Genomic DNA, 10,789 nt, shown 5'->3' with positions numbered 1-10,789 from the left:
TGTCAATTCCACATAGTTCTTTTTTTATGTATCCATGTATTATTATATGAATTTTATAGGCAAATAGATCACACCCATGTGTACACATGCATAAAAGATTCAAATTATTAGACACTACAAAATTTTATTATTGATTTATTTTGAAAATCCAAAGGTCGGGATCCAAAATGCATTTTGAGTCTATCTTGGTTTTGTTAAACATAAAAATAATATGTCATTGAGTTAATGATGTAAATGCATCGATAGCGTCATCAGCGACTACGCATCGTCGCATACTATCATCACATCCACCTCAAATCATATTTTCCCCCGCTACGGCACACACAGCGATGGCGTGAGATCTAATCACCTTTGACTTTGACAATCAACCGTGGATTCTCCTCCACTTTGTCAGCTGCTCCGGCGACTGGTGACTGGATGGGGAATCTTGATGCCTTTGCTATGGCTAGTTGTTTAGACTAGGTCATTTTTTGTTGTTGCAGGTACTGCGTTCAAGCTCTGATGCTCCTCGAGTTTGTCCATTAGGATGGCATGAACGGAGTTCCACGATATTCCCATCGTATCCTTGGTGTGGCGAGGTTAAGGTTTCACGTCTCTATGCACTAAACAGTCGGCCGATCATACTAGGCAACCCCCGACCTGACCGGCCAGCGAACGGCGCGAGCTGACTATTGTAGCTACCAATTTTTTTTCTACTTTTTTATTTCGTTTTTCAAAAAATATATAGAAAAGGACATTTCTAGAAAATGTGAACTATTTAAAAAAATTGAAGATTTTTTGATAACATGATTTTTCTTCAAATTTGCAAACATTTCTCAAAACACAAGTCTTATTGGAAAAACTGAACATTTTTTTAAACATGAACATCGTTTCAAATTTCCTTACATTTTTAAATTGCGAATATTATTTGAAAAACACTAACATTTTTTATAAGCCTAAAATTAGTTTTGATAATTATGTTTATAAAGAAAAAAATGAAAAGAAACAGAAGAACTAAATATATATATAAACTAGAAAACACCAAAAGGGGTAAACCGGTCCCGAACCTTTAAGGTTGCCAAAACTGGGGACCACGGTGCAGATCCTGGCTGTTATATCAGGCCGAACCTATATACCGCCTATAGCTGGAATATAGCTGTGGTTTCAACGAAGCAAGCCTGCAGGCGGGCCGACCTTTTTTTGGCTGTTTGTTTTTCAGTTTTTTCAGCTGGGACCAAGTTTTATTGTTATTTTTATTTTTCCTTTTTATATTTATAAAATTTGGTTTTCTTATGTTTTTTATTTTTACAATTTTCCTTTTTTTATAGATTTTGCAATATACAGTGAGTATTTTCTTCTAATATACATTGAATTCCTTTCAATACATCAATAAAATATTTTTTAATATACTCTGAATATTTTTAGTACATAATAAAATTTTAAATTAGGTTACAAATATTTTTATACACATTGAACATTTTATAATACTACAAGATAACCCACACGTTGTCGAGGGACCGTTCTAAAAAATGGTGTGCTGAAAACTTTTATAATAGGTTAATGAAATGAATAATTGTGATGATTAATTATGATGAAATGGTAGATGGTTTGGCAGTTACTAATGATTGGTTGTTGTGAAAGGATTACATGCATGAGGAAAAATGTTAGTGGGATGATAAATTGATGATGTGGCAGATATGCATGGTTTGTTGATGTGGAAGTGTTGCATGCTTAGGGCTTGTATAATGGTTAATAAGACAGTTTATCCTAAGCCCATCAAGTCATCTGGCAAGGCAATAAAAATATTGTATAATGGGTTATCTTTAGGTAATCCACTTCTGAGCCCAGGCTCAGCTGCACCCACCGTGACGAAAAAAAATCCAAAAGTTTTCTGTGTGGTAGATAATTTGATGCATGAGATTCGCTCCAATTTTCAAATCATTTGGACATCTGAGCAGCTCTTGGCAAAAAAGACAAATCCCAGGTCTGTAAAAATGTTTAATGTTAACATAATGTTCTGACCAGATTTGTCTTTTTTTCTGAGAGCTGCTCAGATGTCCAAATGATCTAAAACTTGCAGCGAACCTCACTCATCAAATTATCTACCACAAAAAAAACATTTGGAATTTTTTGAATTTTTCTAGTTTTTTTTTGATTTGTTTCCTTACCAGGTGCAAATGAGTCTGAGCACCGAAACGCCGCACTTGTTATCTTTATTTTTGTCTCTGATAACTAGATATCCCTAAACATATGGTAAGACATATTATTGCTAAGAGATCATCTCTTAGTTAGGAAAAACCATGTCTTAAAATAACACAATTGTACATGCCCTTAGGAAGAATAGTTAGTGGGTTGCAACTATTTAAGAATAAAGTATACGGTGAACCTTTTTTCAATATGAGGTGAATGTTTTTCTAATGTACATTGAACTTTTCGAAAACACACATTGAACATTTTTTCAAAAAATGTTTAGAAATTTCATAATTTGTTTGTGTTTTCAAAAATTTCTTAAAATATTATAAAAATGTTAGCATTTTTCAAAAACATGTACATCTCTCATGCAGCTGTACCAAAATAATGTTTCCATGCACAACATAACTACATAAAGATGCAGAAATGAAATAGGAAAGGAGGATATACCTCAGTGCCCACTAAGCTGCCAAGATATGCCACACCCTTGATAACTGAAGTTGCATTAGTATAACCTCTAATCAGTAGGAACAAAAAATACATGTTGAATCACATGAAGGATCAACAGAACGAATTGTAGAAGAACAAACACCTTATGAACCCAGACTGACAAACCAGATAGTGAATCCACGTCGTGTCCTTTGGCTCATCGTGTGGTTGGATCGGGAAGAGCATCGACAGTGACCCTCCTGTCGAGGGCTGAAGAGGAGGATGGATAGGAGGTTAGTGAGAAGAGATCGACAGCAGCAAGGCACGCAGGAACAAATAGGCACACATGCCGTACCAAGATTGACAGCGGCAAGGCGCACGTAGAGGTCCTAGCTGAAGTTGGGGAACACGCGGAGGTCCTCCAGCACGCTGGTTCACCTCGCGCCGCTGAGCTTGAAGCCGTCGGTGCCGTTGCGACAATCGAGCGGCCGACGCGGTTGACCTGCGGCGCTCGGCCTTTTGGCCATCGCGGCGCGAGCCCGCGGAGGCATACACAGACCAGCAGGCTGCTGGTGCCGTACTGGTTCACGGCGCCGGCGGCGCCCTTCCTCCCAAGTCGCTTCCTTCACACCACCGTTGGGTAGGTGGCAGAGGTAGCTCATGCTCCTTCTCGCCGCGTCTCCTCCGCCTGCGGCGCCGATGGACTCCGGCCGCATCTAGGTCAGACGGCGATAGAGAGGAGAGTGGAGGCGGCCAACGAGGAGAAGGAGATGGGTGAAGAAGGAGACAGTAGAGGCGCGCGAATGGGGACGACACTGTCGGCGAGAGGGCTGGAGGAGTGCGAGAGGACGCGGGGATGGGGCGGCGACTAGGGTTCTCGCCTAACCCGTCGCTCTCCTTGTCTATAGACGCAAACTAGCCACCCACGGAGCGCCATGCAAGGGCGAGGACATGAAATACCAAAATTGCCCTCGACGGCCCCCAAAAATCACAGGCGATGGCACGCCCATCGCGCACGCTAGAACCAGCACCAGGCGAAGCTTACCCACGTGGTCCTGATGACTGAGCCCCACATCACCCGGGCCCTACCTGTCATCATGTATGGGGGTGGTGGACCGGGAAAAAATGCCGGGAACTATTCATTGGTTGTCACATCACTCAAGATCCGATGACCGTGATCGTTTCATCTGAGATCTGACTGTCTGGATTTGTTTGGAAACGTTATCGGACGGTCGAGAGTGCAAGTGCCCTTAGAAGGCTCCAGATGAGGCTCCAATGTAACAATGGTATTGGATGTGATGCTATAAGATATGTGTGTGCTGACATGGGTTGTATCTGTTCTTATTTTCCAGGTGAATGAGACCAAACTATATCTCATCTACATGAGTTCTAGATACTCCCTTTTTTATATCAAAAGAGAATAAAATACAAAGAGTTGGTCATACATTACTATTGCGGAGTTCTAATATGTATCCATAACCTTTGATAAGATAACCTAATCATTATTTTGACCAACTTTACATACACATTCAATGCACAAAATAACTATCATTATGTTCTTACACAGATTTGTTCACTAAACAAAGAACTAAGACATCAAGCCATTTGGATGAAGCTCTCTACTTCATAAGGGATGGTTTGACATGCTCTAATTTATAGAAGTTGTCTAAATAAATTATTGTAAATAACTTTAAGGCATGTGATCATAACTTTTTTTTGGGCTAGCATGATACCATGCAATGCAATATAGATCTCTTTGTATGAAAAATACTATGTAAGTATCAACTTCCTTCGTGTTCAAATCCATTCCGAGATTTCATTATCAGTCTTTTAGACAGCTCTTACTTGCACATTTCATGTTTTGAATACCTGGATTGCTCTTCCTTTTAGCGTGAGGGTCACAATGGGACATCTAGTAACCATTAAGCATGAAAAGACCATATAAAGTGAGAGGAATTTCAGAAGCTAGAAATTTCTAGACATTAGAGGGTTTTCTTGGAAAATAGTTTAGGAGAAATTAATTTTATATTAAACTTATTTACTTATTTATCTAAATGAGTTTAACATGAAATTGTATTTTCATTGATATAATATAAATTACATAAAATTAACTAGAACATATTTTTCTACTGTATCCACAAACATTAAATCCATAGCTACATTCTAATAATTAAAATCAAAAAATTTGTTCCAAAAATGAACTACTATTATTCTAAATGGGGCAATGATAAAGTGAAAGTTTATTCTTGGAAGTATCATTGTTTTTTAGTTTGTGGCTTTTCGCTAAAATGATTCCATCCTAACATAAGCACAATATCATTTTCATCAAAACATCACACCCATCTACAATATTGTGTCCCTTTTAAATATATACTATAGTGTGACTGTCTGATTTAGCTACTATTTTAGTATCTATAAGTATCTTGATAGAGGTTCAAAACGTACCAAGAATAACCAGTTTTCCGATAGAGCTTTGTAGGTAGAAATATGTAGAGTATTTTGAGTGGTGTGCAACCTTTTGCTGGATGTTTCTAGGCTGCCTTGCTTGAATTTTTCACACAAAAAGTATCAAAAAATAACTAAGTTATTGTTATAAGGTGAAGAAATTAGAGCCATCAGCTTAGACTATACATGTTGTGGCACTGAGAATATCATAAAATTATTTCAAAGATATTTGGGTCTCTAAAACATTAGTATTGTGATAGACAATATGATAATTGAAACTAATTAAAGTACATATAATATATCGTATTTGATTATTATATAGTTGTAGAAAATTTATTTAATACTAGTACTATGAATGGTGCATGTTATAGTGGATCTTTTTCCATGCACAGTGACATGATCGGTTAGTTTAGGTGCCTGTTGAGACAATTAAAATTACTGGGCATCAACTATTTAAGTATATATGATTATATACATATCCTCGCACTATACAACAAACAAGGGTCCATGGTCATTTTCGGTCTTGGTGTGTGTGTCGGGGATGGGAGGGGGGACATGTGGAATGTTGCATTAAGAGACACTACAAAATTTGCTCTATTCAGTGACAAAAGCCCTTGCGATGAAACCGTCGCCTAAAACCATTTTCTGTGACGGTCCACCGTCATGGGGTGTTTCCCTCCCGGGGCAGGGCCCTAGCCAACGCTGCCGATGTTCCCGGCTGAATTTTGGCGACGTATTGGGCCGTCACTATGCATGTCCATTTTCTGGGACGAGCCTGGGTGTCACAGTTAATGTTTGTGGGTCATTTTTTGGTAAATGTAAATAGAAAAATAACAAATAATTGTTTTTCAGCTAACTCATTTAGCGGGATCTCTTTTCATAATATCAGGAACTTGGAATTGGGATCGTCAGGTTCCCACCTAACAAAGGGAATTGGGATCGTTGGCTTAGGGCCCTCCGTCATACCAAGCCCCCAGCAGCGAGTCGAGAGGCTGGCACGGCGAGGTGAACGTGGCTGCGAGGGTACTTCTGGTTATGTTTGTAGTACATTTTCCACTCCCCAGGATCCCTGCGTTACACGTATGCACGATGCAACCAAGCCAGCCTCATGCACGCTCCCTGCATTACATGCATCTATCTATCTATCTATATAGCTATACTAATTATGGACTTCCTAGAAATTAACATGTTAATTAGAAATTAGGAACCGTTTATCTGGTGGGACCAAATTATTACGGTGTAGATCTTCTCTAGCCAATTTTTTTTCCATGGTCATTAATAAAACACTATAAACAAGAGATACATTCAGGTAACATTGATTCGTACCCTCTCAAAAAATGTTAACCACCTATCTCTTTATATTAAAAAGCCATGATGATTTAATCTCCTAAAGCCCTAACCGGCCAACAAGATTCTTGGCTAAAAAAACGAGAAAACCAGTCTGCCCAACTTTGAGTCCCAGTCTTTCCTAATCACGATCCCCAACTTTGAGTCGTTCTTAGTCAAGATGCCAAACTTTGAGTCCCCTGAAGCTACACCCTCTCGATCGTGATGTGATGGAATTGAGAAGTACATCCGCACAGCTCGCCGGAGAAGTTGCTCACCGGCAGCGTACGTGCCCTTCTTGACGGACCTGCAACTTCTGGCGATTATCCACTGGCAAGTCAAGCCCGTTTGACGTCTTTGCCTTGCGAAGCCCGGTGTCGGGGCTGCCCTTCTGGCGTTTTGGTACAGCAGCGCGCTGTTTTGGAAGAACCACCTCATACGAAGGTAGATATCCTCTCACTCATCTGGAAAAAAAGTGTGTATCTTCTTATTAGGGTTTGCTCATCTATGCATCCATCTCTAATCAGAATAGACCCCACAGATGGAGCGGTCCCAGGAATCCATACAATCCACGATGAACTTCCATGAAGATTGATGGTGTTCAATTAGTACATAAATCTGGACCAGCACATGAAGAAGTAATCCTTTTAATTTATACTAATAAATTCTGGTGAAAAATCCACAGCACAAGGAGTAACTAGGTCATGTTATTTTTCTTATTCAATATACACTTATTTTGCTTTATTTTCTACAATTCCTATCTTAACATACACGGATTGCGGCACCACACAAGTTGACAGGTGAGGTACTATGGCCAATCACCTGAGTCGTTGTACCTGCAGATATGTCGCATTGTGGTCCAAACTCCAGATCCATGTGTCCATCCATAGTTACATACATACACGAGAGGAACACAAAAGTTTACTAAGCATATGTCGATGCATGAGATTGCAGAGGTAAGTCCATAGTTGTTGAAGTTGTATGAGATCTTTATCGGGCTAGCTCCTAATTACGAAATCATACATATATTCACTGATCCATTTATTTCCATGCCTCCTTTGATCCTTTGTCTCCTCAATCCCCTACCTAATAGATACTTCCTCCGTCCGGAAATACTTGTCATCAAAATGAATAAAAGAGGATGTATCTAGATGTATTTTAGTTCTAGATACATCTCTTTTCACCCATTTTGGTGACAAGTATTTTCGGACGGAGGGAGTATCAACATCCTCATGCAACGGCACACAAAAGCTATGGCTTAGGCTGCACGGCAATGACAAACTCACTGCTTGGTGATGGTCGAAGCAGGATGAAGTATATGTTCGCAATTTGCTCTTTTGAATGGGTCCTTAGTAAGTCGTATTTGTCCACGTACTCTATATGTACAGAAGTAGAAGCATTTGCATGATACAAATGTCCTCTCAAAATGCATGCCTATGATGACTATCAGTACAAAGGCAAGGACCAGCAGTTACTCAGAGAGGCCAACAATGAAGACGACGTCCAATATTGGAAGTTGGCCGGCCTCAGAGGGGCCAAACTATAGTAGATTATTTTGGATGGAAGTAGAGATATATCAAACAGAAGTGATGTTGCTTCGGAGATTAACATGTAGACCACCTTGATATATAACATGCTGTCCAATGTTCTCCTTCTTCCTTTTTGATTTGATCATTTTGGAAGAATCCATTTATAGTTTTTGGTCGTATCAGCCAATTTGTATTGCTATCTAATCTGCCTACTTAATATAAAAAATCAGCACTGTTGAATTCATCACAACTATTAATTATTCAGTTAATTTTCATTTCTTGAACATTTATGGCATACCAGTTCTGAACTGTAATTTCTTGGCTGATGGATTTTATCCGTATTTGGTGTGCAGACAAGTTTCAGTGTCAAGGATGGACGGACGAGTACTTCTTTCCGTTGTGTATGCGTAAGATCCAGATCATGCAATACCTGCTCTACCTCTGCCCGGTTGCAAGGAGATTCAGGCTTGGGCTTCGCGCTGGCATATATGGCTGTGACACTTTGAACCCAAAAAGCTGGTCGTCTGTGGTGAGCACTATGGCTCTTTGGAAAAATATATCCACCAAGTATTACAGGAAAGGAATCGAATCTCTTCCTATCCATAATGCCAGGAAGTTTTTTTAGTTAAAGGCAGGAGAGGGATATTAGTGCAGCCATTAGAAGAGCCATTGATCAACGGCGTCTAGCCGGCCCAAGTTGCTTAGAAATATGTTAGACGCTCTATATCAATTGATTTTGCAGTACATTAAAAATACTGCCATCCATGTAATATGTGCGTATAAATGGAAGAAAAACTGCCAGCTCTTGATCAATGGCCCCGAGCAAAGTGCTTAGAAAGATAGTGGACAGCTTTTATCAGTTATTATTCCAATATACTGTGAATACTGCCATGTAATATGTACGTGAACATGGAAGAAAAGTTGGCATCTAAGAGTATCAGCGATGTAGTACTGTACTACTGCACTCACAACATTATGTCTATACACATATTCATGTTTTAATACGTTTTGCAAGTGCGTCTAATGCAAATTTTCTTTATCACAGGTTTTTTCCTTGATGTTTTACATAAGCTCTCTTTAAGTTTTGGGGTTCCCTTAATTGCAATTTGTTAAGTTGGGATGTATCATCAATTAATTGGCAAGATTCACTCAATTGAGTAAGATGCATTATTTAACAACTTTTTTTCTTTCAATAAATTAGAAGGATATTAAGTGTCTGTTCTTACTATTTTCTAGAGGAGTGACTTACAAGAGTAAAAAATATATTTATTATTAACAAAACAAATATATTTTTAGAAACCTCGGTTTTATAAATATACTCCCTCCATATCACAACGTAATGATGTTTTGGAAATTGACATGGTCTTCAAGAGGTAATATTAAACACTATGTTTTTAGAAATATTTATCGATCGGGAGAAATCTCTACATATGATATTCCCATTTCTATTCAAAATAATTAAAATAATGTCCATAGTGAAAGTTTTAGAAATTTTATCAAAGGCATATACAAAACATCATTGACATTGGTATACATGGAGGGAGTAACACCGCCAACTGTGTGAGTACTAGGAGATAGTTAGTGTGCGTGAATGTTCAATCTATGTATGCCCAAATAGACCTAAGCAACGCATTAGACGATTGCACATGCTTCTGAACCGAGGCAAACAAAATGTATGCTTAAGGTGACCATACTGAAATGGTTTTGTGATTTCTATTTCTTTTTGTTCGTAGTATGGGAATAGAAACAATATAAAGATCAATTAGAGTGCAATATCTTTTGAGCCAATTTAGTTTGTGGTTTGTCGAACGTACCCATTATTTATTCATACAAATACATTCGCTTAAGAATCTGAGTGCATTAAATCTTTAATATTTCGACTATATGTCGCATTAGTGCAGTTGTACACGTCACATTTCTATATAATATGGGATTATAAGACAACATTTAGTAACTAGCCCGTGCGGACGCACGGGCTCACGACTAGTGATCATTAAGGTTTGCTGTTAGCACGCGCTCTTGCCCCCGCTGCAACAACGTAGTATACGCCGAACAATCTTGGATTCGCACCGCTGGCGTGGCGTCCATCCAGCAAAACTTGGGACATGTGACAATCTGGCCGACCGTCGCCCTCTCAATCATGCGGAAGACATGCATAGGACTCACGCAACTTTAACGCAATTCCTTCGTCTAGGTGTGTACGTTATCTTACGAAAACCAAATAATCCCAAAACACTTAGACGCGGTGCATTAACTTCTACCTCGTTTCTTGTTTTTTGACATATCAACCAATAAAAGATATGGGGTGTGCATACTTTTAAAATCAATCGATCTCTCGCTCCATGCATTACATGCGTCCGCGAGCACGATCCACCCATCTCTAGCATCGGTAGTGCAAATTAATTCTACGGACAGATCTTAGTTGCAAAGCAATCGGCTCTCTAGCATCGGTGCATGCGGCGTGCTCGTGTACACCCACGACGCGCCCGGCTCTAGCATCGGTGCACTTCTTTTTCGAACTCCGCAACGGTACACAATAATACTACTAGTAGTACTACTGCTTCAGATCAGTAGATCACCAATTATTTTGTCCATTTTAGGACAGATCACAGGTACACCCGCCCTGCTCAACTCATGCACGTGCTATTTATACCATAGCCCATCCGGCTTCGAGATCCAACAACTAACCATTGGTTGACAAGTTTAACTATCGGCATGCCCATCGATTGGTACCCACCACAAGCACTTTGCATTGGTGCCTGGAGCTGCGTTGAATGGCCCGCGACACGACGCCGAGCTGCCCACGGGGGTGCTGACGTGGTAGAAACATCATACGTAATTTTATTTTTTATTTGCGCAAACTCTTATGGAAATCAATTAATTTTTTTGAG

This window comes from Triticum aestivum, chromosome 3B, assembly GCF_018294505.1.
Source record: "Triticum aestivum cultivar Chinese Spring chromosome 3B, IWGSC CS RefSeq v2.1, whole genome shotgun sequence".
Lineage (NCBI taxonomy): Eukaryota > Viridiplantae > Streptophyta > Magnoliopsida > Poales > Poaceae > Triticum > Triticum aestivum.
The sequence above is the reverse complement of the archived record's forward strand: the minus strand, read 5'-3'. Positions refer to the sequence as shown.